We start from the raw sequence: 23,918 nt of genomic DNA, 5'->3' as shown, positions 1-23,918 counted from the left end.
AGTAATTGTACATTACTCTTGTGATCTGGCACATTGTCACTTACTACATTACTCATTGTGAATAGCGTCAGTCGCATCATTATTTGTCGAGGTTTGACTTGAGGTTTCCAAGCCTATCCCTCCTCCTTGAAAATTTAATTATAAATATTAGATAGTCAAATAACATATGAAATTCACTACAACTTCAGGAGAATGTATGTAGGATTTTTTCATAATATTATCTCTCAAATATCATGTAAATAAAATAATGTGACCACTGATGAAACAGGTAGACGTGAATATGAACAATACACAGAGAAGGTTTGATGATAACAACTGCGTTGATTTGCCACCAAACAAAGGAACGGAAACAGCTACAGACGTACAAAAGCTAAATTTTTCATGGAATGACCATATAGCGCCTGCGTGACAAATTTGTTAGACTGCATTGAACAGGGACAGTCTACTTAGCTTGCTTGTGCGTCCATTAGACGTATGGGTGGCTGTTAGTTCGTCACAGGGCTAAAAGGAAATTAAATGGCACAGGTCGTTGCATTAACCACGCTTAGTGTGTTTTTTTCTTTTTTTTACGCATGTTTGCGAATTTATGTAGTGCTACATTAGTAATACTTTAGCTAATACGCTATGAGTGATAACCATTATCGATTGTGACTGGTACTCATCCAACGCGAAGTACATAAATTCTCAAGTATGCGGCCGCATACACGAACGACAAGACAGTAATGGTACCTTGCACTAACTATGAAACTTATACAAGATATTTTGGCAAGCAACATAAATAACTTTCAGTGGGTGTTAGAACTGTAAAAAGTGTTCAACAGGTAAAATACGCTCTGCTGCGTGTATTAAATTCTGAAACATTACTGTAACAGACACACCACAGCGCAAATGTCAGGCTATAACACAGTTACTGTTTTCCGATAAACGCGGAAACACATGGCCCTAAATAATATACGGCGTTGGAAATGCAACTAGCAAACAACATTAAATGGCATCGTTATTTCTGTAGAGCAGTGAGAAAAAAGTGCTCCGATTTTAAACAAAACTGAATACTGCATGTCGAAGTTAATTGTTATAGTCCCAATTATTTTAGCGACACTCAACTACCCTTGTCCTCTGTCTATGTGCTAATATAGATTCAGTTCTCAATTTACTAAATGACTCTTTGTTTTCCGTTGATGCCATTACGAGACGGTGGTGAACAACAACTCAAATTATCAATATTGTACCACAGACAGCTTCTGCTGACTGCATCAACCACGATTGTTAATGGCAAGAAGCTTTCGTTAACCATCGGTACCATCTTTCTCATTTTATATATTAGGTTGGTGCATAACTTCGTAGCGCTTTTCCATAAGTTTAATAAACGCAACACATACACATAACAGAGACTTTAGTCATCAATTATATATTCTCCTTCACTATATACAAGTCTGCCAATGCTGGGATAACTTTTCGATTCCACGAATGTAGAAATCACGTGGTATTGAGGAGAAGAACTCATCAAGTCATGTTCTAAGCCCGTTTTCATCCGAAAAGGAAGTTCCGTGAAGGTTGTTTGATAGAGATCTGAAAAGTTGAAAATCTGAGGACGCAAGATCAGGTGGATAAGGTATGTGCGGAATGACTTCTCAACCCAACACCTCTATAGCGTTTTTTGTCACTCCAGCACAATCCAGGCGGGATTTATCGAGGAGTAGCATCACTTCACACAGTCTTCCTGGTCGTTGTTCCTGGACTGCGTCAGCAAGACGTCTCATTTGTTGACATGAAATGTCATCAGTGATGGTTACGCGTTGAGCAAGCAGTTCGTAGTGCACCACATCATCGCTTTTTCACTAGATGTATAATATTTTATTTTGTGGATGCGAGCAGGTATCTGTACGGGGAGCTGCTGTTTTCTGGGGCCTCAGACACAACACTAACGATACAGAATAAGAATGGTCGGTGTATGGCCACCAGCTGATTTTTGTGATTTTTGCTTAAAGTATGCTGTATGAATACATGAGATTTTTTAACATTCCTGATTGCAAGCAAATATGGAATGTTCACAGTTTATAACATTTGCAAATTCTCGACTATATTTACGTGGTTCATTGAGGATTAACGCGTTTAAACGACCTGCATCGAACCCCGAAGGTCTTTCTGAATGTGGAGAGACACTATGGCCAAAACGATCCTCCGTAACAGGAGAAAACCATTTTCTTGCCGTGTTCTGTCCAATAACATTATTCCCCCTTTTTTTCTTTTTTGAGTCGTCAGTCTTCCGACTGGTTTGAAGCGGCCCGCTAGAAGTCCTCTCCTGTGCCAACCTCTGCATCTCAGAGTAGCTCTTGGAACCTACGTCCTGAATTATTTGCTTAATGTATTCCAATCTCTGTCCTCCTCTACGTTTTTTACCCTTTATTGCTGGCTCTAGTAGCATTAAAATTATTCCATGATTCCTTAAAAGATGTCCTACTATCCCGTCTCTTATTCTTCTCGGTGTTTTCCATATATTCCTTTCCTCACGGATTCTGTGGAGAACCTCCTCATTCCATACCTTATCAGTCCCCCTAATTTCAACATTCGTCTATAGCACCACATCTCAAATTCTTCGATTCTCTTCCGTTCCGGTTTTCCCACGGTCCATGTTTCACTACCACACAATGCTGTGCTCCAAACGTACATTCTCAGAAATTTCTTCCCCAAATTAAGATCTGAGTTTGATAGTTATAGACTTCTCTTGGCTAGGAACGCCGTTTTGTCAGTGCCAGTCTGCTTTTTATTTTCTCCTTGCTTCGTCCACAAGGGGCTATTTTGCAGCCTAGGTAGCAGAATTCCTTCACTTTGTCTACTTAGTTATAACCAATCCTCATATTAAGTTTCTGACTGTTCTCATTTCTGATACTTGTCTTTACTTTCATCTTTCTTCGATTTACTCTTAATCTATATTCTTTACTCATTGAACTGTTCAATACATTTAGTAGATATTATAATTCTTTTCCACTTCCGCTGAAGATAGCAATGCCATTACCAAATCTAATCATTGATATCCGATCACATCTCTTTTATTTACATCATTTCTTCTGTGATGCACAGCATGAACAGAAACGGTGAAATATTACATTGTCTTACATCGTTTTTAAACCGAGCACTTCGTTCTTCATCTTCCACTCTTATTGTTCCCCACTGGTTCTTGTTTATCTCGTGTATCACCTGTCTTTTCTTGTAGTCTGCGTCTATTATTCTCAGAATTTTGAACAACTGAAATTGTGGAACGCTTTTTCCAGGTGGACGAATCTTATGAAAATAGCCTGATTTTTCTTTAGTCTTGCTTCTATTGTCAACCGAAAAGACAGAACTGCCTCTCTGGCGTCTTTACCTTTCCTAAAACCAAACTGATCGTCATCTAGCACACCCTCAACTTTCTTTTCCACCCTTCCGTATATTATTCTTGTCATAAAGTTCTATGCATGAGCTGTTAAGCTGATTGTGCGATAATTCCCGCACTTGTCACGTCTTGCAGTCTTCGGAACAGCGTGGATGATATTTATCCGAAAGTCAGATGGTATGTCGTCAGACTAATGGATTATATACACTGTAACACTTTTGTCACTAAATGTAACTGGGTTTTCTCTTTTGATGCTAGGCAATTGCCAAGATGAGCATTACTGCAAAGGGCATTTGATTCTAAAGCATTATGTCAGTGTGAAAATACTAAATAAATTAATTTTTCTTTCTTAACAACATGTGGGCAGGGTGGGTTCTTCCTTGGCTCGGGTATGAGGTAGAATGAAACAGCATTTTTTCATAAGATAACTTTTATTGAAAGTTTTGTACAACTGTTTCTTACTGGACGTTCTGGCTCGGAGAGCGGCAGCTGTGTCGTTTGCGAAGCCTTCTGCTGCGGCAGCGGCGGCGTCTGATTACGCGTGGCGGTGTTTATCTCGTGTCGCCGTCTCGCCCAGTTGACTGGAGACGCGCCTCGTGCGGTGGCCCGTTTAATTATTGAGAGCGAAGTCGTGAATCGGATAGTGATACCTTGGATGTGGCGTCCCAGTGTTTCTCTTCTCTAGCGGCCGCGTGTGTCAGTGTTGTGCGTCGGCCAGCGGAGCGGCGCGGCGGGGGAAGGCCAGTATCCCGGACTCGAACAACGGACTCCCGCTTGCCAGTCTTAGGCTGTCAGATCTTCATCCCAGCTCACAGGTGACTGCTGATGTGAGGCCGTCTCCTTCCCGTCCTCACGAGTCACCCGGGTACGTAAAAATCAGACTTCAAATACCTTTTAACTTCTGTCTTCTGGTGCCGAGGCTGCTGCTTGCTATTCCATTACAGCGGCGGACTTGGTACTTCTGTGTACGATGTAGTCTCTTCTTGCATGACGGTCTTCAGCACCGAAACTGACTGTAAACTACTGCTATTCTTTCTTCTTCTTTCCGGGCCCACTGCGTCTCGCGTATTTATTTACTTCAGTTCACTGGAGGTGAACGACTGCACGGTCATTGCCTCTTCTGTCACGTTGAAAAGCTTCTCGAAGAATCTTCTTAACGCCGGTCATTGGCTCTTGGAATGTAAGCGAGGGCTTGTGATCACATGTGACAACTGAGAAACACGTGAGCCGGTCGGACGATGCCCTGACGGCTGAATCGACAGCGTCCTCTTATGTGGGGAGGGCGATGGCTTCCCCTGAACTTGCTGACTTCACGGTCATTGTCTCTTCTGCTCTGCCCACTGTTTGCCAGTACGTAACTCTCTAAACTAAACTAAGTTTTTCATTTATTTTCTAACTTCTACTTCACTTTGATTTCACTAATTTATTTACTTATCTTACGTACCACTCAACAACACCAACATGAGTAGTCGTTTTTTTTGCCACTTGCGCCAATGATTTTAGAGTTCTGATGGAATATTATACATCCCTTATGCGTTATTCGATCTGAGGTCCTCCAAAGCACCTTTAAATTCTGATTCTGTTGCTGAATACCCTGTCTCTTCGATATGGATTCCTGTTTTTTCTTCTACCAGGTTATCAGACAAGTCTTCCTCCTCATGGAGATCTTCATGTACTCTTCCACCTCTGCATTTAACAATGGAATTCCCATTACACTCATAATGTTCCCACGCTTGCTTTTAATTTCACCGAAGGTTGTTTTGACCTTCCTACACTCTGAGTCAGTCCTTATGACGATCATTTCTTTTTCGATGTCATGACATTTTTCAAGCTGTCATTTCGTCTTAGCTTCCCTGCTTTTCCTATTTATTTCATTCCTAAATGCCCTGTATTTCTGTACTCCTGCATTTCCAAGAACTTCCTTCTTTTACCGATGAACTGAAGTATTTCTTCTGTTATCCATGCTTTCTTCGCAGTTACCATATTTGTACCAATGTTTTGTGTTGCCCTTTTTAGAGATATCAATTCCTCTTCAACTGTACTGCCTACTGAGTTATTCCTTACTATTGTATCTGTAGCCTTAGAGAACTCCAAGCGTATCTCGTCATTCCTTAGTAGTTCCGTATCCCACTTCTTTGTGTATTGAGTCTTTCTGACTTATCTCTTAAACTTCAGCCTACTCTTCATCACTACTTCATTGTGACGGTATATCTGCTCCTGAGTAACCCTTACAAACCAGTATCTGATTTCGGAATTTCTGCCCGACCGTGATGTAATTAACTGAAATCTTCCCGATTACCCGGCCTTTTCCAATTATACCTGGTCGTCTTGTGATTCTTGAACAGAGAATTCGGTATTGGTAGCTGTAATTTACTACAGAAATCAATTAGTCTTTCTCCACTCTCATTCCTGCTACCAAGCCCATATTCTCCCGTGAACCCTGCATCTGCTCCAACCCTATTTCAATCCCCCATGATTATTAGATGTTCATCACCTTTTACGTACTAAATTACCTGTTAAATATCATTATATACTTTATCTCTTCATCTTCTGCTTGCGACGTCGTCATGTGTACCTGAACTATTGTTGTGGGTGTTGGTTTTCTGTCGTTTCTGATACGAACAACCCTGTTACTGAACAGTTCACAGTAACTGACTCTCTATCCTACCTACCTATTTATAGCGAATCCTACTCCGGTTATACCATTTTCTGGTGCTTATCTCACCAGAAATCATTGCCGTCTTTTCATTTCACTTCACTGACCCCTACTATACCTAGACTGAGCCGTTGAATTCCCTTTTCAGATTTTTTAGCTGCCCTACCACGTTCAAGCTTCTAAGATTCCACGTCCCGACTCGAGAACGTTTTCCTTTCTTTGGTTATTCAGTCTTTTTCTCATGGTCACCTCCACCTTGGCAGTTCCCTCCCGGAGATCCGAATGGGGGAGTATTCCGGAATCTTTGTCAATGGAGAGATCATAATGACACTTTTTCAATTTCAAGCCCCATATCCTGTGTATACATGTTATGTGTCTTTAATGCAGTGGTTTTCATTGCCTTCTGCATCCTCATGCCGTTGATGTCTGCTGATTCTTCCATCTTGAGGGGCGTTTTCCCACTCCAATGACAAGAGAGTGCCCTGAACTTCAGTCCGCTCCTCCGCCCTCTTTAAGAAAGCCGTAGGCAGAACGAGGGTGACTTCTTATGCCGGAAGTCTTCGGCCGACAATGCTGGTTATTAATCAAAATTTTGGCGGTGGCGGGTTTCTAAAACGGAACCAAAGAGGTTTTGAGTCCTAATTAAAGACGCTACCCCTTTTTTTATGTTATTTTTGTTCTATATATTGTTCGTTGAATTTGTTCCTTACGGACGTCCGATGACACTCGTTCAGGCTGTTTGTTGATCCATTCACTCAGTTTTTTTATTACAGAGAGTAGCTAAACCCTCTGACCGAACACGCTGAGCTACCGTGCCGGTTACCCCTAGACCACGGGATGTACAAAGAATAACAGTCGTCGTGTCACACTTCCCTGGAGCACTGCTCACGATACCCTCGTCTCTGACGAACATTCGCCGTCCAGGGCAACATACTGGTTTCTATTGCTTAAAAGGCTTTGAGCCACTCACATAATCGAAACATATTCCGTATGCTCGAACCGTTCTTAACAGTCTACAGTGGGACACCATGTCCCTCTCAAGGACATTTATTACATTCGAACTCAGAATACGTTAAAGAATTCTGCAGCGAACCGATGTTAAGGGTATTGCTCTACAATTAAGTGGGTCAGTTTCCTCCAGTCCCCTGGGACTTTCCGCTGGGCGAGAGATTCGTCATAAATGCAAGCTAATTAGGAAACATGCCGCAGAGTCCTCTATGTAAAACCGATCTGAGATTCCACCCGGAACTGGCTATTTATTTGTTTTCAACTCTTTCAGTTGCTTCTCTACCCAAAGGATGCTTATTACTACGTCCTCCTTACGGGAGTCTGTAAGGCAGTCAGACGACGGTACATTTATATGGTCGAGCTATGTGAGTGATTTCTTAAATCCTTGATTTAAAACTTCGGCTTTCCTTTCGTTATCTGCTGCTGTCACATTAGACTCGTCAACGAGTGAGTGGATAGAAGGCTTCGACCAGCTTAGCGATTTCACTCAGGACGAGAATTGTCTCAGGTTCTCTGCGATACCTTCGCTAAGGTATGACGGTGGTACTTGTGTGCTTCGCGGATAATTTTTTTTTACAGAATCATGAGTTTCTGCTAACTTTTGCGCGTTCTTTTTTTGAACCGGGCGTGCAACGGTCTCAGTGTCCTAGCATTTTCTGAATTTTGTTATTAAGCCGCGGTGGGGCTTTTCTGTTACTTACTCTGCACATACTGCTCCAGGGGACAACTTACAATCTGTTTAAATTTTTCCCACAAGCTCTCTAGCTCCAGAATGGTTGATTTATATATGCCCACTCATTTTCTGTATGAATCATATCGTTTAAGGCTAACAGCCTGATGACCTTCTTCAGTGCGGATGCACACGATTTGCCTTAATTCTTACGGGACTCGGTGGATTGTCTGCCGCGAGTAATGGGTATAATGGCAGGGGCACTACGAATGTAGTGTGTGGACCATGAGTTGAGAATGTGGGTCTCACGGGGAGCGTGCCGGCGATAAATCTCTGCAGTCGCACTGTTCTCTGTGCCCTCGGTGGCTCATTTGGATAGAGCGTCTGCCCTCTAAGCAGGAGAGACCGGGATCGATTCCCGGTCGGGGCACACATTTTCAGCTGTCCCCGTTGATGTATATCAACGGCCGTCAGCGGCCAATGGTGTTGATTTAATTGTAATTTCATTCATTTTCTAAGTTGAATGTTAATAATTGCTTATCTGCTCTTTCTAGCAAAAGTAATCTCCTAGCCTTCTTGATTGATTCATTAACCATCGTCTCTGGGTGATGACATCATGATCACTAATCTCTCTTGCTGCATTGACGCCGTTGATGAGCTCAGGCCTATTTGAAGCTACAAGGCCTAAAATATTTCAACTGGGTGTGGGATGTGAAACTAGCTGTTCAAGACAGTTTTCGGAAAAAAGTGTTCAAAGGTACTTCATAAGATTCCCCGTCACTGCCATCAGCTAATGTGTGCCTATTTATTTCTAGGGTTTACACACTATTATTATTGGTTTAGTGGTATATACAATGAATTTACGTAACTCGAGGGAACCTCCTCAGCATGGCTTTTCATTGTGTCTCATATGAATGAGTTTGGATTATCTAGTAATACAATTGTCATAAATGGGTGCTACGGTTCTTCACAGGGCTTTCAGTGAATTCAATATGTCATATTCGGAAGTCAGAGGAGAGGAGCATGTACCAAAGTTTGTTAGTTAGTTGGTCATTTGTCCCATAGATCAAATTTATGGTAAATGTAATGCTGTGGAGCATGTCAACAGACCAAGCGCAGAACAATTACACTGATGAGCCAAAACATTATGACCGCCTGCTTAATAGCTTGTCTGTCCGTCTTTGGAACGAAATAAATCAATGATTCTGCGTATCAGGGATGCGACAGTTCGTCTAGATGTCTACGCACAGGTAATGGGCCACTGATTTGCGTACGCAGTGACTGCGCACGATTGCGACTCAAATGGATTCCATAGGATTTACATCAGGCGAATTTTGTCGCAGAGACATCAATGTGAGTTCACTATAATGCCCCTCAAACCACTATAGCACGGTTCTGGCTCCGAGACAAGGCCAATTATACTGCTGAAAGATGACTTCACCTTTGGGGAAGACATCAAACATAGAGGGACGCAGGTGTTTCGCAGATACCAGGGTGTCTTCGATTACGACCACACGTCCCATACAAGCACAGGAGAATGTCTCCCATAGCATAATATGCCACCAGCCTCCATGCGGGGCGTGCTGTACGTTTCGAGCCACCGTTCACCTCGATGACGGCGTTTGTGAGGACTACTATCGACCTAGTGTAGCAAAAATGTGGTTCACCCGAAGAACCGACACGTTTCCATTGATTGACAGCCGAATCCCGATGGTCCCGCGCCCACTGCAGTCGTAGTTGACGACGTCGCTCGGTCAACATGAGAACACGTAGGGGTGGTCTGCTATTGAGCTCCATGTTCAGCAATGTACGATGATCGCTGTGCTCCGAAACACTTGTGCGCGCAATTGCATTATGCTCTTTCGGCAGAGGTGTCACAGATCACCGTTTATTCCACTTTTCAGAGCAGATAAGTCACCGAACCTCACGTTCTGTGAAGAGTCGTGGTCGTCCAACAATTTAGTTTCACTGTCCTACCTCTTTTCATAGATTCTCACGACATTAGCACGTGAAACTGAGACCAGTTTCGCCGTTTTCGTTCACGGTCTCTGCGTAATAATAATCTTCCGTTTGTCAAATTCGCTTATCTCAATTGATTTCCCGATTTGCAGTCCATATCTTCGCTAGGGTTATCCAACGTCCACGTCTGCTCCGCTTACATATTTTGTTACTGCGTGACTGGGTGTCTGTGTTGTCCTCATCATTTCATCATCATCATTCATCGAAGTGGCGAGATTGAACTGAGTAGAGATTGGAATTTGTACGGGCGCTGATAACCACGCAGTTGAGCGCCCCACAAACCAAACATCATCATCATCATCATCATCATCATCTGACCCCATGCCCTTCCATATCCACCCCCATCGATGTATTTGGGCTGAAGACGCCATAGCGGTCGGTGGGTATCATTTGCCTTCTGAGGCCTGTTCGGACGGATTTTAGATTTAGTTTATTATGATTCCAGGAAATAAATTTCATGTGCTATACAGAATCGAAATGGCAACCATTTATTATGAGCTAAAATGCTACAGTACGCTGTAACTATTGCTCTAAAATGATGCCACTTAGCTTCGAATATGAGCTGTAAATCGCACGAAAATTACTTCATTTCTTTTCGAATGAACGCTGGTATGCGAATAAAAGGGATGAGAATATATTTTGTAGCGCTCTCTCCACGATAATTAGAAACCAGTCCCGAGTGCTGAAATGATGCTCACCCACACTACGATCAGCTGAGACAAGACACGCAGCTATCTGTTTTCGATTGTGCCTACTCTGATGTGACATTATCCATTGTGGAACTGCGAGTGCTACGTTGCTCACAGCACCACCTCAGTAGTTTTCTTTCAAACTTCGTGTATCATATTGCGCAAGTGTAGAGTCATGAGGGATGATTTGGGAGCGATTGTAATAATGGCACTGTATCCGAGTGCTCTAACTCACACACTGGCAGTTTGTTGACCCAGTTTCAATAAATGCTGTTACCCGATTTTTTATTTTATTTTGTTCCTATTGATTATAAAATTGCAATGTATTTAAACAGTTCAGTTTACATACATAAAATTAAGACATTCCATTTAGTTACTATTAATACCCTTGCAAATCAAAAGGTTATAGGCCACCACATTCTAGCACATTGGAAATGTTTTGCATGGGTCACCACATGCAAGCTTGTAGAAATGGCTCTGAGCACTATGCGACTTAACTTCTGAGGTCATCAGTCGCCTAGAACTTAGAACTAATTAAACCTAACTAACCTAAGGACATCACACACATCGATGCCCGAGGCAAGATTCGAACCTGCAACCGTAGCGGTCGCTAGGCTCCAGACTGTAGCGCCTAGAACCGCACGGCCACTCCGGCCGGCTCAAGCTTGTAGAAGCAAACATTGCAAATGAAGATAGGGATCAGGATATATACAACAAATAATTAAAGAGCTTGTAATGGTTCTTTATTTACGTGGCCATTACGGCACTCCAACCCCAGTTCTCGATACCAGTAATTTCGTACTACTTTTCTGCGAAGTAACAGACATATTTTTGTGACAATATTCACATTTGGTTTTATTAATGTATAGGTACTCCGATGTATCGATATGTTACAGTGATATGGTTCTTATGTGTATTCATTTCGGTGAAACTGTCCTAATCTTTGACTTACTTGTAACCGTTTTGGCGCGAATGTGCACAGAGCACTCTTTGTTTCACTTTGCAGAAGTTAAGTTGTTATTTCGCTTTGTAAAATAACAGTCAAGTCTTGTGTTTGGTTAAAGTGGAAATTAAATATATGAAGATTGATACAAAATTGTTTTCTTGATGATATGACAATTAAGAAGAAGTATATGTGAATTTACAAGAAGTTTAATAAAAATGTGGATCGTGAACACCAAGTCAAAAATTATTTCTACCATACCATTGTTTTGATCTGGGATTGTTTGAGCATTAAGAATTTCCTGAAAAACGCATTTGTTAGGTCTTCAAATATTGCTAAATACAGATCTGGACCTTCTAGCAGTCAAAGTGGAATCATCCTAGAATCAACAAGATGAGCCATAACAACTTCGACGAAATCTACGTGGTAATCCATTCAAGATAAGTGCCAAAATTAATGACTTTTTTACAGTGACTTCATTATTTCCATTCTGACGATAACATCCAGGGTCATAACTTTGTTGTTGCCCGATAAAGCGAACATATGTTGCGTGAGCAACATTATTAATCTGATTTCTAACCTACTTTGCAAGTGGTGGTATTGTTAGAAGGTGGGGTGTAAAGTACAACTATGAGGTGATGAAATTGGAACAAGAAAGGAAATTGTGCATCAAACCAAACAGAGGACTGATGATCCAAAGGAAAAAGTGTTTCATATGCGGAGGAGTCATGTAGGTCAACTCTGATTTAATGGGGTTAAAAAAAATCAATATGTCCTGCAAGCAAGAAACAAGTACCAGAAGAACTGTATTTGTGTAATGTGAGGCAGGTGAACGACGATGGAACAAATAACAGTAAAACGCTAGTCATTTATGTGTGATTACGATTCAGATTGCCTGCCTAGCCCGAGTATCTATAGACACACGCAGTCAAAGATCCTGAGGCTGTACAAGAATTCAGTTGAGGGTGTAAGCCATATGTAGAGTAGGCTGCTGGCGCGACACCGCTGATACCACAGTCACGTGTCACTCTCACAGTCACGTGTCACTCTCACAGTCACTCTCCCGTTCATAAAGCTTTGCTTACGTGCCATACGATTATTCTAGGCTCGACTTCGTCGTGTTTTTCTTTTTTAGAGTCATCAGTCTTCTGACTGGTATGATGCGACACGCCACGACTTCCTCCCCTGTGCCAACCTCTTCATCTCAGAGTAGCACTTGAGTAGCACTTGCCGCCTACATCCTCAATTATTAGCTGGATATTTTCCAGTCTCTGTTCTCCTGTACAGTTTTTACCGTCTACAGCTCCTTCTAGTACCACGTAAGTTATTACGTCACGTCTTTGCAAATGCCTTACCAGCTTGTCAGTGTTTCCTATATATTGCTTTCTTCGCCGATTCTCTGGAGAATCTCCTCATTTCTTACCTTGTCAGTCCACCTAATTTTCAACATTCTTCTGTAACACCACATCTCAAACGCTTCGATTCTCTTCTTTCCCGATTTCCTCACAGTTCACGTTTCACTACTATGCAATATTGTGCTCTAAACACACATTCTCAAACATGTTGTTGTTGTTTGTTTGTTGTGGTCTTCAGTTCTGAGACTGGTTTGATGCAGCTCTCCATGCTACTCTATCCTGTGCAAGCTTCTTCATCTCCCAGTACCTACTGCAACATACATCCTTCCGAATCTGTTTAGTGTATTCATCTCTTGATCTCCCTTTACGATTTTTACCCTCCACACTGCCCTCCAATGCTAAATTGGTGATTCCTTGATGCCTCAGAACATGTCCTACCAACCGATCCCTTCTTCTAGTCAAGTTGTGCCAAAACTTCTCCCCAATCCTATTCAAAACCTCCTCATTAGTTATATGATCTACCCATCTAATCTTCAGCATTCTTTTGTAGCACCACATTTCGAAAGTTTCTATTCTCTTCTTGTCCAAACTAGTTATCGTCCATGTTTCACTTCCCTACATGGCTACGCTGCATACAAATACTTTCAGAAACGACTTCCTGACTCTTAAATCTATACTCGATGTTAATAAATTTCTCTTCTTCAGAAATGCTTTCCTTGCCATTGCCAGTCTACATTTGATATCCTCTCTACTTCGACCATCATCAGTTATTTTGCTCCCCAAATAGCAAAACTCCTTTACTACTTTAAGTGTCTCATTTCCTAATCTAATTCTCTCAGCATCACCCGACTTGATTCGACTACATTCCATTATCCTCGTTTTGCTTTTGTTGATGTTCATCTTATATCCTTCTTTTAAGACACTGTCGATTCTGTTCAACTGCTCTTCCAAGTCCTTTGCTGTCTCTGACATAATTACAATGTCATCGGCGAACCTTAAGTTTTCATTTCTTCTCCATGGATTTTAATACCTACTCCGAACTTTTCTTTTGTTTCCTTTACTGCTTGCTCAATATACAGATTGAATAACATCGGGGACAGGCTACAACCCTGTCTCACTTCCTTCCCAACGACTGCTTGCCTTTCATACCCCTCGACTCTTACAACTGCCATTTGCTTTCTGTACAAATTGTAAATAGCCGTTCGCTCCCTGTATTTTACTCCTGCCACCTTCAGAATTTGAAAGAGAGTATTCCAGTCAACATTGTCAAAAGCTTTCTCTAAGTCTACAAATGCTAGAAACGTAGGTTTGCCTTTCCTTAATCTAACTTCTAAGATAAGTCGTAAGGTCAGTATTGCCTCACGTGTTCCAATATTTCTATGGAATCTAAACTGATCTTCCCCGAGGTCGGCTTCTACCAGTTTTTCCATTCGTCTGTAAAGAATTCGCTTCTTCGCTAATTGTGGCATATGTTTGATAATAGTAGACTTCTCTTGGCTCTTTTTGCCACTGCTTTTTATGTTTTCCTTGCTCCGTTCGTCATTGGTTATTTTGGTGCCTGAGTAGTAAAATTCCTTAACTCCGTCTACTACGTGACCATCAATCCTGATGTTAAGTTTCTCGCTGTCCTAATTTCTGCTACTTCTCATTACCTTTGTCTTTCTTCGATTTACTCACAATTCACTCAGGATAGCAATGTCATCAGTGAAACGTATCAATGATATCCTTTCATCCTAAATTTTAATCACACTTCTGAATCTTCCTTTCAGTTGCTTCTTCGATGTACAGATTGTACAAAACTACAGCCCTTATCTTACACACTTTTTAACCCGAGCACTTCGTTCTTTGTCTTCCACTTTTATTCTTTCTTGGCTCTTGTACATGCTGCATATTACCCGTCTCTCCCTATAGCTTAGCCGTATTTTTCTCAGAATGTCCAACATCTTGCACCATTTCACACTGTCGAGTGCTTCTTCCAGGTCGACAAATTCGATCATCGTGTCTTGATTTTCCTTTAGTCTTGCTTCCATTATCAACCACAACGTCAGAATTCTCTCTCTGGTGCCTTTACCTTTACTAAAGCCAAACTGATCATCCAATACAGCCTCAACTTTTTTCCATTCTTCTATGAATTATTCTTGTAACTCGGAATTCGTGGACTGTTCGCTGATTGTTCTATAATTCTCACACTTGTCAACTCTTGCAGTATTCGGAGTTGTGTGGATGATATTTTCCCAGAAGTCAGATAGTATGTCGCCAGCCTCATACATTCTGCACACCAGCGTGAATGGTCGTTTTGTCGCCACTTTCCCCAATGACTCTAGAATTTCTTACGTAATGTTATCCGTCCCTCCATCCGGATTTGACATGAAGTCCTCCAACGCTCTTAAATTGTAATTGTAACACGGAATCCCCTCTCTTCTAAATCGACTCCCGTTTCTTCTTTCACATCAGACAAATCTTCTCGCTCCTAGAGGCCTTCAATGTAATCTTTCCGCGTGCTCGCTCTCTCCTCTGCATTTAACAGTGGAATTCTCCTTGCACTCTTAATGTTATCAAACTTGCTTTAAATTTCACCGAAAGCTGTTTTGACTTTCCGATACGCTGAGCCAGTTCTACCGAAAATCATTTCTTTTTCTATTACTTCGCATTTTTCATGCAGTCTTTTCGTCTTAGTTTCCCTTCATTTCCTATTTATTTAATTCCTGAGTGACCTGCATTTCTGTGTTCCTGAATTTTCCTGAACAGTTTTGTACTACCTTCTTTCATCGATCACATGAAATATTTCTTCTGTTACGCGTGGTCTCTGCGCAGTTTCCTTCTTTGTGCTATGTTCTTCTTTCCAACTTTTGTGATTGCCCTATTCCTATTCAACTGTACTGCCTACTGAGCTATTCCTTATTGCTGTATCTACAGCCTTACGCAACGTGAAGCATTTCTCGTCATTCCGTAGTACTTCTGTATCCCAGTTCTTTCGTATTTATTCTTCCTGACTAGTCTCTTAAAATTCAGTCTACTCTTCATCACTACTAAATTGTGTGTGTGTCTATATCTGCTCCAGGTTACGCCTTACAGTCCAGTATCTGATTTAAGAATTTTTGTCTGCCAATGATGTAATCAAAGTGAAATCTTCCCATATCATCTGGCCTTTTCCAAGTAAACCACCTCTTGTGATTCTTAAACCGAGTATTCCCCATTACTAATTGAAATTTATTACAAAACTCTATTATCCTTTCTTCTCTCTCAGTCCTTATCCAAGGCACATATTTCTCTGTAACCATCTCTTCTACTCAATCCCCTACAACTGGTTTTCAGTCCAGCACGACTATTGGATATTCACCTCCCTTTACGTATTGTATTATTCTTTCACTAACCTCATATACTTTCTCTGTCTCCTCGTTTTCCATTTGCGACATCGGCATGTGTACTTGGACTATAGTTGTCGGTTTGTTGTCGGTTCTGATAAGAACAACCCTATCACTGAAAAGTTCACAGCAACACACTCTCTGACCTACCTTCCTGTTCATAACGAATCTTACTCCCTTTACACTATTTTCTGCTGCTGTTGATATTACTCTATACTCATCTGACAAGAAATCCTTGTCTTCTTTCCATTTCACTTTACTCACCCTTAGATCGAGTCTTTGCATTTCCGTTTTCAGATTTTCTACCTTCCTTACCACATTCAAGTTTCTGACACTCCACGCACCGATTCGTAAAACGTTATCCTTTCGTTGGTTATTCAGTCTTTTTCTCTTGGTCACCTCCCAATTGGCAGATGCGAATGGGGGAGTATTTGAGAATCTTTTGCCAATGGAGACATCATCATGTCCCTTTTTCAATTATGAGTCACATGTACTTTGGATACACGTTATGTGTCTTTAATGCAGTGATTTGTATTGCCTTCTGCATCCTCATGCCGTTGATCATTACTGACTGTGCCGTGGACCTCTGTCCAGTCCTCCGCCCCTCTATGACAAGGCCGTTGGCAGAATGACGGTGACTTCGTATGCCGGAAGTCCTCGCCCACCAATGCTGATCATTAATCAAAATTTAAGCGGTGGTGGATTTCGAACCCAGACCGAGAACGTTTTGATTGCTAATCAAAGACGTCCCCCTTTTTTTGTTGATCTCATTTTGTTCGTTATTGTTTGTTATATGTGTTCGGTGCGGACATCCTATGACGTCCGTTTAAGTTCTTCGTTTATCCATTCACTCAGTTTTTTTTTATTGCAGAGGGCAGCTAACCCTCTGACCGAGCAAGCTGAGCTACCGTGCCGGCTTCCTAGACCACGGTTGTTCTAGTGATGAGATATGTTCCATGTGCCGTATTCCTCAGACACGGCCCCCTCCGATATTTATCTATTCCGTTTCCTGCCGACTTTCCTTAATAGCTGACGCCTTACTTCACTCCTGGTCAGCCACTCACTACTTGAACTTTGCCGTGACCGATCACACGCCCTCAGTGCCACCGTCTGTACGATTAATCGTAAAGTTTTGTTGCTGCTTATGTCCGAGTAGAGTAGCTGTGGTGCTGTAGACTTGATCATTGGATTGACTGTTCAAAACTGAAGAGGTTTTTCTGCAAAATCGAAGAAGAGAGGAAAATGTTGCAAACAATAATAAGAAGAACGGACCGGATGATACGACAAGTACCTGAGGGAGCTGTAGAGGGTAAAATCTATAGTGGAAGATAGAGACTGGAGTGTATCCAGCAAATAACTCAGGTCGCTGGTTGCAAGCGTTGCTCTGTGGTGAGAGGTTGGCGCAGGAGAGCAGTTCGCTGCGGTGCTCATCAAGCCAGTCACATGACGAATGACTGAAAAAAAAAGAAATACCGACATACATAGCATGTACAACAAAAAATTGGTAATTTGTGAGGCCTTTTTGATCCAGTATTCACATTTTCGTTTATTACTGCAGTATTCATGAGGATAATTGAATGGATCATGGAATGACGTGCATGAGTTGTCTTGATTGATAAATCGCGTTGTGTATTCATGTCAGCCTCGCTGTGAGTTGCAGCTGTATGGGCTGGCACGCTGGAAACTGACCAACAGCGTCCTTATCAGGCATGCATGCTGTTTTCCAGGAGATCAGATGACCGTTCCATGAGGCCAGAACTTATGAATCTGCTTTTAATTTACGTCTGTTTCTGTGACATGCCCGCTAATAATTACAGTGATGTAATTCTAACCGTGAACAGAGTGATGTAACTCTAGCCGCGGACAAAGGAGCGAACACAAACCATCTTAAACTGCATTTCTTCCTATTGCCAGAGGTTGCCTAACTCACGGTTATGATGGTTAGCTATTAGTTTCTATCTGATTATTATACGTGAGCATGGAAATATTATTGGTATTTGCATTACCAAAGTTAATAATAAACAAATGTTTGGTATATAACAATAAAACTTAACTAAGGTTGGAGATAACACATTTACATCTTTTGCGGTGGTGGTGCTTCAAAGCTAGGAAGTATTGAGAAAACGTCACAGTTCACCGCATATAACTGATAATAAGTACTCTTTTATTAATAACAGATCGCCGTCAGGTGCTGTAACTGTCAATATAACGTTACCTGGTGTACATTCTCACGAAGACTCAAGACTCACAAAGTAAGGCGTCACGTACTTATGTAAGATATTTAAAACAGTTTACATGGCGATATCAAATCTGTGACTTCAAACAACATAAAATCTATCACAAGTCAGTGAAAATAAAAGCATGGCACAGAAAGTAATAGGAATGACAGCGTTCGTACATATACTGAAATAGTTAAGTGAGGTGCATTTGTGCATAGTAACCTGTTGTCAAACAGTATAATATATTTTATTATCAATGACACACTGTAGCAAACACTTACCTATACATACACGGGGTGTCCAGTTCCTGTTGAGGTATGGGCAATTATAATTGTGATAAGTAACGTGTAGCATTCGGTGCTGCAGGCTATTCTACTGTTGCAGTTCATTGCGCATCTCTGAATGGTACTAATTTATAGGACACTAATAGTGGCACTGATACCAACCGTAGCACCGCAACAGCCAACTACATCAGTGAGTTGAGTTTTGCTGCCCATGCTCTAAGTTAGCAGGACAAGATTAGTGTCTCCGTGCAGTGTGAGAGAGCTATACTGTAAACAGAGCAATGGAGACCTACTATTCCACGAGGGACATAGCAGTCTACTTCTACATAAAAGACGGATGGAAATGAGAGGACTGTTTGGTTGATATCTCGATGGGTATTGATTTCCGGATTTATAATTTTCGGAACTTTTCTTGTAGTTTTCTACTGTGGAATATACGATACCGTTTTCTTTAACACCCTGTACGCAGTCTAGTTCCAACATTAAGTTTGGAAACACTATACATACTGGAGAGCGCATCCCCAAGTAGTAGATGAAGTGCAAATATGAAACACCATTTTCTTCTTCGTTCACGAATTTCTCAAATTTTCACATTAGGCAAGCAAAACATCTGTAGCATGTGCTTTGGGATATATTTTATGCTTCCTATACATATTGTGGTAGGAACAATTGTAAGATGGGTTAACACGAAGTTTGACATTTTTGGCTCTCAGATTATGGGGTAGAAATACGAAATAGTCCATTCGTTTCAAGTTTGTTAAAGCTAAAACAAATAATGGAAAATCTAATAATTAGTTGTCAATGAAAACACTATAAAACATATTAACACAATACAAAAACATACGAAATATATCATTTTCAATTATTAAATTCCTTATCCTAAGCAATTCCACTTGCAGAAGTCACACATATATCGTCCTTTATCGTAACCTGCACATTCAGTGTGCGCCGCATTTCGTGCATTATACACATTACTCATTCTTCCCCTCCCTTGTGCTGCGAAAATTTACCTCATTAGTGGGTCCACTGTTGTCTGGAACGCTACAGAGAGTGGATGAAGCATCTCTCACACTAAAAACATTTTCCTCAAAATGAGATAATTCTTGGTTCCTAGGCTCTGGTGGCCTCTGCTTCTTTGTCTCCGGTTTATTTGTTGCTGTTCTCTGCATTTAACAGTGGAATTCCCCTCGCACTCTTAGTGTTACGAAACTTGCTTTCCTATACGCAGTCAGTTCTTCCGAAAATCATTTCTTTTTCTATTTCTTCACATTTTTCATGGGGTCTTTTATTCTTAGATTCCCTTCAATTTCTATTTATTTAATTCTCCAGTGAGCTATATTTCCGTATTCTTGTATTTTCCTGTACAGTTTTGTACTTTCTTTTTTTTTCTCGATCATCTGAAGTATTTCCTCTGTTACCCATGGTTTCTGCGCTGTTTCCTCCTTTGTGCTATGTTCTTCTTTCCTACTTCTGTGATTATTCTTTTTTACAGATTTCCATTCCTCTTCAACTGTGCTGCCTACTGAGGTATTCCTTATTGCTGGATCTACGGCATTACGGAACTTGAAGCGTTTCTCATTTCCATGCTGCCTGGCCTCTTCTTTATTTGTGGAAAGGGTGAGATTTGCCAAGGCGTAGTTTCAGATGTGGCGGAAGATGTTCCTGCCTCGACTTCACATTAGCCTTTCCATTTTTAGAAGTCACACCTACTGCAGACGGTTCAGTGACTGCATCATTGGGTAAATCCTCAATTATCCCTTCATTGCTGGCAATGAACTCTGCATCCGTGAAAGTAAGAGGGTTTAATGGGTATATCCCTGTGACCCTAAACCCATTTAGTGCTATCTCCCATGTCTGGCACTTGAGTTACGCCTACCCAAACTGTTTGTTGTCCATGTTTGTTACAGGCTTGGATTTTCCCTCATCCATACGCGTTCCTACTCAGTGTAATAGTCTTTCCTATCCTGTATAGTTACTGGTGACGAGGAACGGTGTCTTTATGCCAACATAAGGAAAAGAAAGGAATGGTTGAGCCTAAACAAAGAAGCAACTTCCCGTACAAAGACCTGCGCGCATCCACAAAAGATAATGTTAAACATCTGGTGGAACAGCGACGGTGTGCTGTACTACGAATTGCTTCCCCGAGGTGTAACCATCACTGCTCACATTTATTGTCAGCAAATGAGACGTCCATACCCACCTTATTCACCTGATCTTCGTCTTTTCCGATCGCTAACGAACAACCTCCAAGGAACTTCCTTTCTCGATGAAAATGCGCTCCGAACATGGCTTGATGAGTTCTTCAGCTCAAAAGCACGTGATTTATACAGCTGCGGAATCGGAACGTCACCCAGCGTTGGCAGACTTGTAAGTAGTGAAGGAGAATATATTATTGATGACTAAGGTCTCTGTTATGTGTCTTTGTTGTGTTTATTAAACTTATGGGAAACGTTACAAATTTCTGCCTCAACCCAATTTTTACGTATAATTAGTACTTGACAAAAGGTAACACTGTTCAAAGGCACTGCACTTACCCATTTTTTATTTGTATGAACACTTTCTATTGATTTATGTGTTACGATTTTATTTTCAGTGACTTATGATAGATTTTATGCTGTTTGACGCCGTAGGTTGTACATAACCGTGTAAGCTAAATGTCTTACCTGGGTATGTGACGTCTCTTTACGTGAGTTTTCTTGAGCATGTACACCATACTGACAGATATGAAACGAATTTCATGTGTTTCCTTCCTTGGTATACAGGTTTCTTGATGATCTTGAGGAGTCTTCCCTGTTGTAACAGGGTAGTATTTATTATTAGTTCTTGTCGGTGAAGTGTGAACGGCTAGAACGCATTTGTGTATAATGCATCTCCGTAAAAGTTCAATGAGCTGCAAGGTAACATGTGCTATACACAATTATTAAATGGCATGCGAAAATTTACCAAGCTGGAAGCGACTCAACACGTTTTCACGAATGCAAAATGTCATAGTGGATGACCTGAGTTGAAGGAATTCGGTAGCATTCCTCCACAGCTATAAGAGACGCACGAAGCAGAGTGGATTCTCCAAAATTCAGATTCCCAAAAATCGGAGTTTCACGTGACTGTTAGGAAAAGAATGACAGACTTATTCTGTTACTACTTTTCCATGTGGCTGGTATTTATCAAACGTTATGGTCTTCGTTTCTCTACAGAGCTAAGTGATGTGTGCGTCTTTGTTTTTCAGCAGCTAAAGAATCTCTGATATGACGATGATAACACACACTACACCCTAGTTCATGGAATATCTGATATGGTTGTACTGGCTCTCTTTCTCCAAGCTTCAATTTAATACTTTTACGAAGAATGCGAATACTTTAACAGTTGCTGATTTATGCTTAAATGAAAATGACAATATTCTCTTCAATTTCCAACTTTTCCAGTCTTTTTCGAAAGACATCACAGATAGGAAAATTCTTAGTCCAAAATAAATTTTTTATTCGCTTTGCGCTACGCACCGTTGTTTAAACTGCTTTCGGCTAATGCACTACGCTTTCGCCGGAGTACCCATGAATACATTTCCTAGAAATACCAACTGTCTCTGCCTTGTAGTGAAACATTGCTACTTCGAGCTTCGAAAATAAAATAAAAATACAATCTGTGCAGGGCGAGAGTTTTTCCAGCAAAAAACTTCGAAAGCCAATACTGAGATTAGAATTGTCTCTACCGATAAGCAGCTTAAAGCAGTCGTACGCAATTTCGCAGTTCACTGTGAACAAATCACAGTATTTCGTCTCTGTTTTCCTTCGTTCCCAATCACATCTGTATTGATCGACCCTTATGAAATTGTATCTCCTTTTTTCATCTCTTTCTGTACCCCTCTCCCTACCCCTCCCCCACCCCCACTCCCTCTCCCCCCCTCTCTCTCTCCTTTTCTTGCTTTTTTCCCTCGCCGAGAATCTGTAATTTATGAACAGTGAAATCGAAGTCTTATATTTATATATCAATAACCATCATATTATGCACTTAGGCAACTCTACCGCAAGAACGGTAGTTTCGTTAACCTCTGTGTTTCATGTAATCTGATCGCCGCATTGATACGTAGATCTGAAACAGCAAAAATGCATTACAATCTCTCAGAACAGTGATTCCCAACCTGTCGGTAATTTTATGAACAGTAAAAACAAAAACGTTTTATCTAAGCTTTGCTGACGATTCGAAATTATTTGCATAATAAACTCAGTTTATCACTATTTTGCTAGACAACATTTATAAGTTCGTCATTATCATAATAATTCTAATGTCTCACCATGCAGCGATATGAGGAAAGTCTCGACGAGTGGCGACGATATTGTTTGTACGGTGTGTAGTTCCGCCTTTCGCAGCCCCGACATCAGGGGTCTCAAAAATGGCTCTGAGCACTATGGGACTTAACATCTGTGGTCATCAGTCCCCTAGAACTTAGAACTACTTAAACCTAACTAACCTAAGGACATCACACACATCCATAACCGAGGCAGGATTCGAACCTGCGACCGTAGCAGTCGCGCGGTTCAGGGGTCTCGTCAGACACGTTGAGGTACAATTTCATAATCGATTTTCGATTATACAACCAAAGTCGACAGTGATATCTGGAATCAGACTCTTTAACCCTAAGCTGATTTGAATTACGTATATTCTATTTTTTATTCATAAATGTTTATAACAATAGCACAAAATTGATGACTGCTTGTTGATTTCATAAATACTCTACAATTCTTCTGAAACTGTATTTTAGGATTCCTGAAAGAAGTCCATATTTTGAATGTTGAAATCAATTAAATTGATCATCTCATATTTCGCTACCGTGCATAGAGGCTCTACAACAGCTAAAGGTGATAATAGGATGACAAGTTTGATGGGGGACCTACTCATTTGGCTAACTGCAAATAAGTGTCACGTATTAACGGAAGAAGTTATGATGCAGTACTGGAATTCAGTTAACTGTCAAGTTTCAGTCTGCAGTATTCATTCAACCGATGTTAGAGAACGAAAGGTCATTTTTTACCCATACACCTGTAACCCAAATGCGACAGGTAAATTAATATTAACGAAGTATTAATAATAATAATGAAATCTCAATGACTTTGGAAATATTACAGACGCGCAAAATCTAAGACCTGTTTTGGAATCATCACAAAAATTACTTTAAGACGAGGTAGTCTACTGATCGTTTCACAGTCGTTTTACATTTCGTAAAGGGCAGATTTATTTTATTCTGCCAAGATAGCACGACATGTTGTGGAAAGAATAGTTTACTCACACATGGTTGCTCTCACATTAATAGCCATATCTATTTAATACTGAAAGGAAAATGTG

The 23,918-nt window shown here is 41.0% G+C and overlaps 1 protein-coding gene and 1 non-coding gene across 2 annotated transcripts in view; both read left to right on the top strand.

The window, feature by feature from the left end:
• LOC124795819 (neprilysin-1-like) overlaps window positions 1-23,918 on the top strand; it is a 307,752-nt gene that overhangs the window by 65,130 nt on the left and 218,704 nt on the right. The window lies entirely within an intron of this gene.
• Window positions 8,063-8,137, top strand: Trnar-ucu. The gene has a single exon. It is a non-coding gene; the product is annotated as a tRNA-Arg (tRNA).

Source organism: Schistocerca piceifrons, chromosome 4, assembly GCF_021461385.2.
Source record: "Schistocerca piceifrons isolate TAMUIC-IGC-003096 chromosome 4, iqSchPice1.1, whole genome shotgun sequence".
NCBI classification, from domain to species: Eukaryota; Metazoa; Arthropoda; class Insecta; order Orthoptera; family Acrididae; genus Schistocerca; species Schistocerca piceifrons.
The sequence above is the reverse complement of the archived record's forward strand: the minus strand, read 5'-3'. Positions and strand labels throughout refer to the sequence as shown.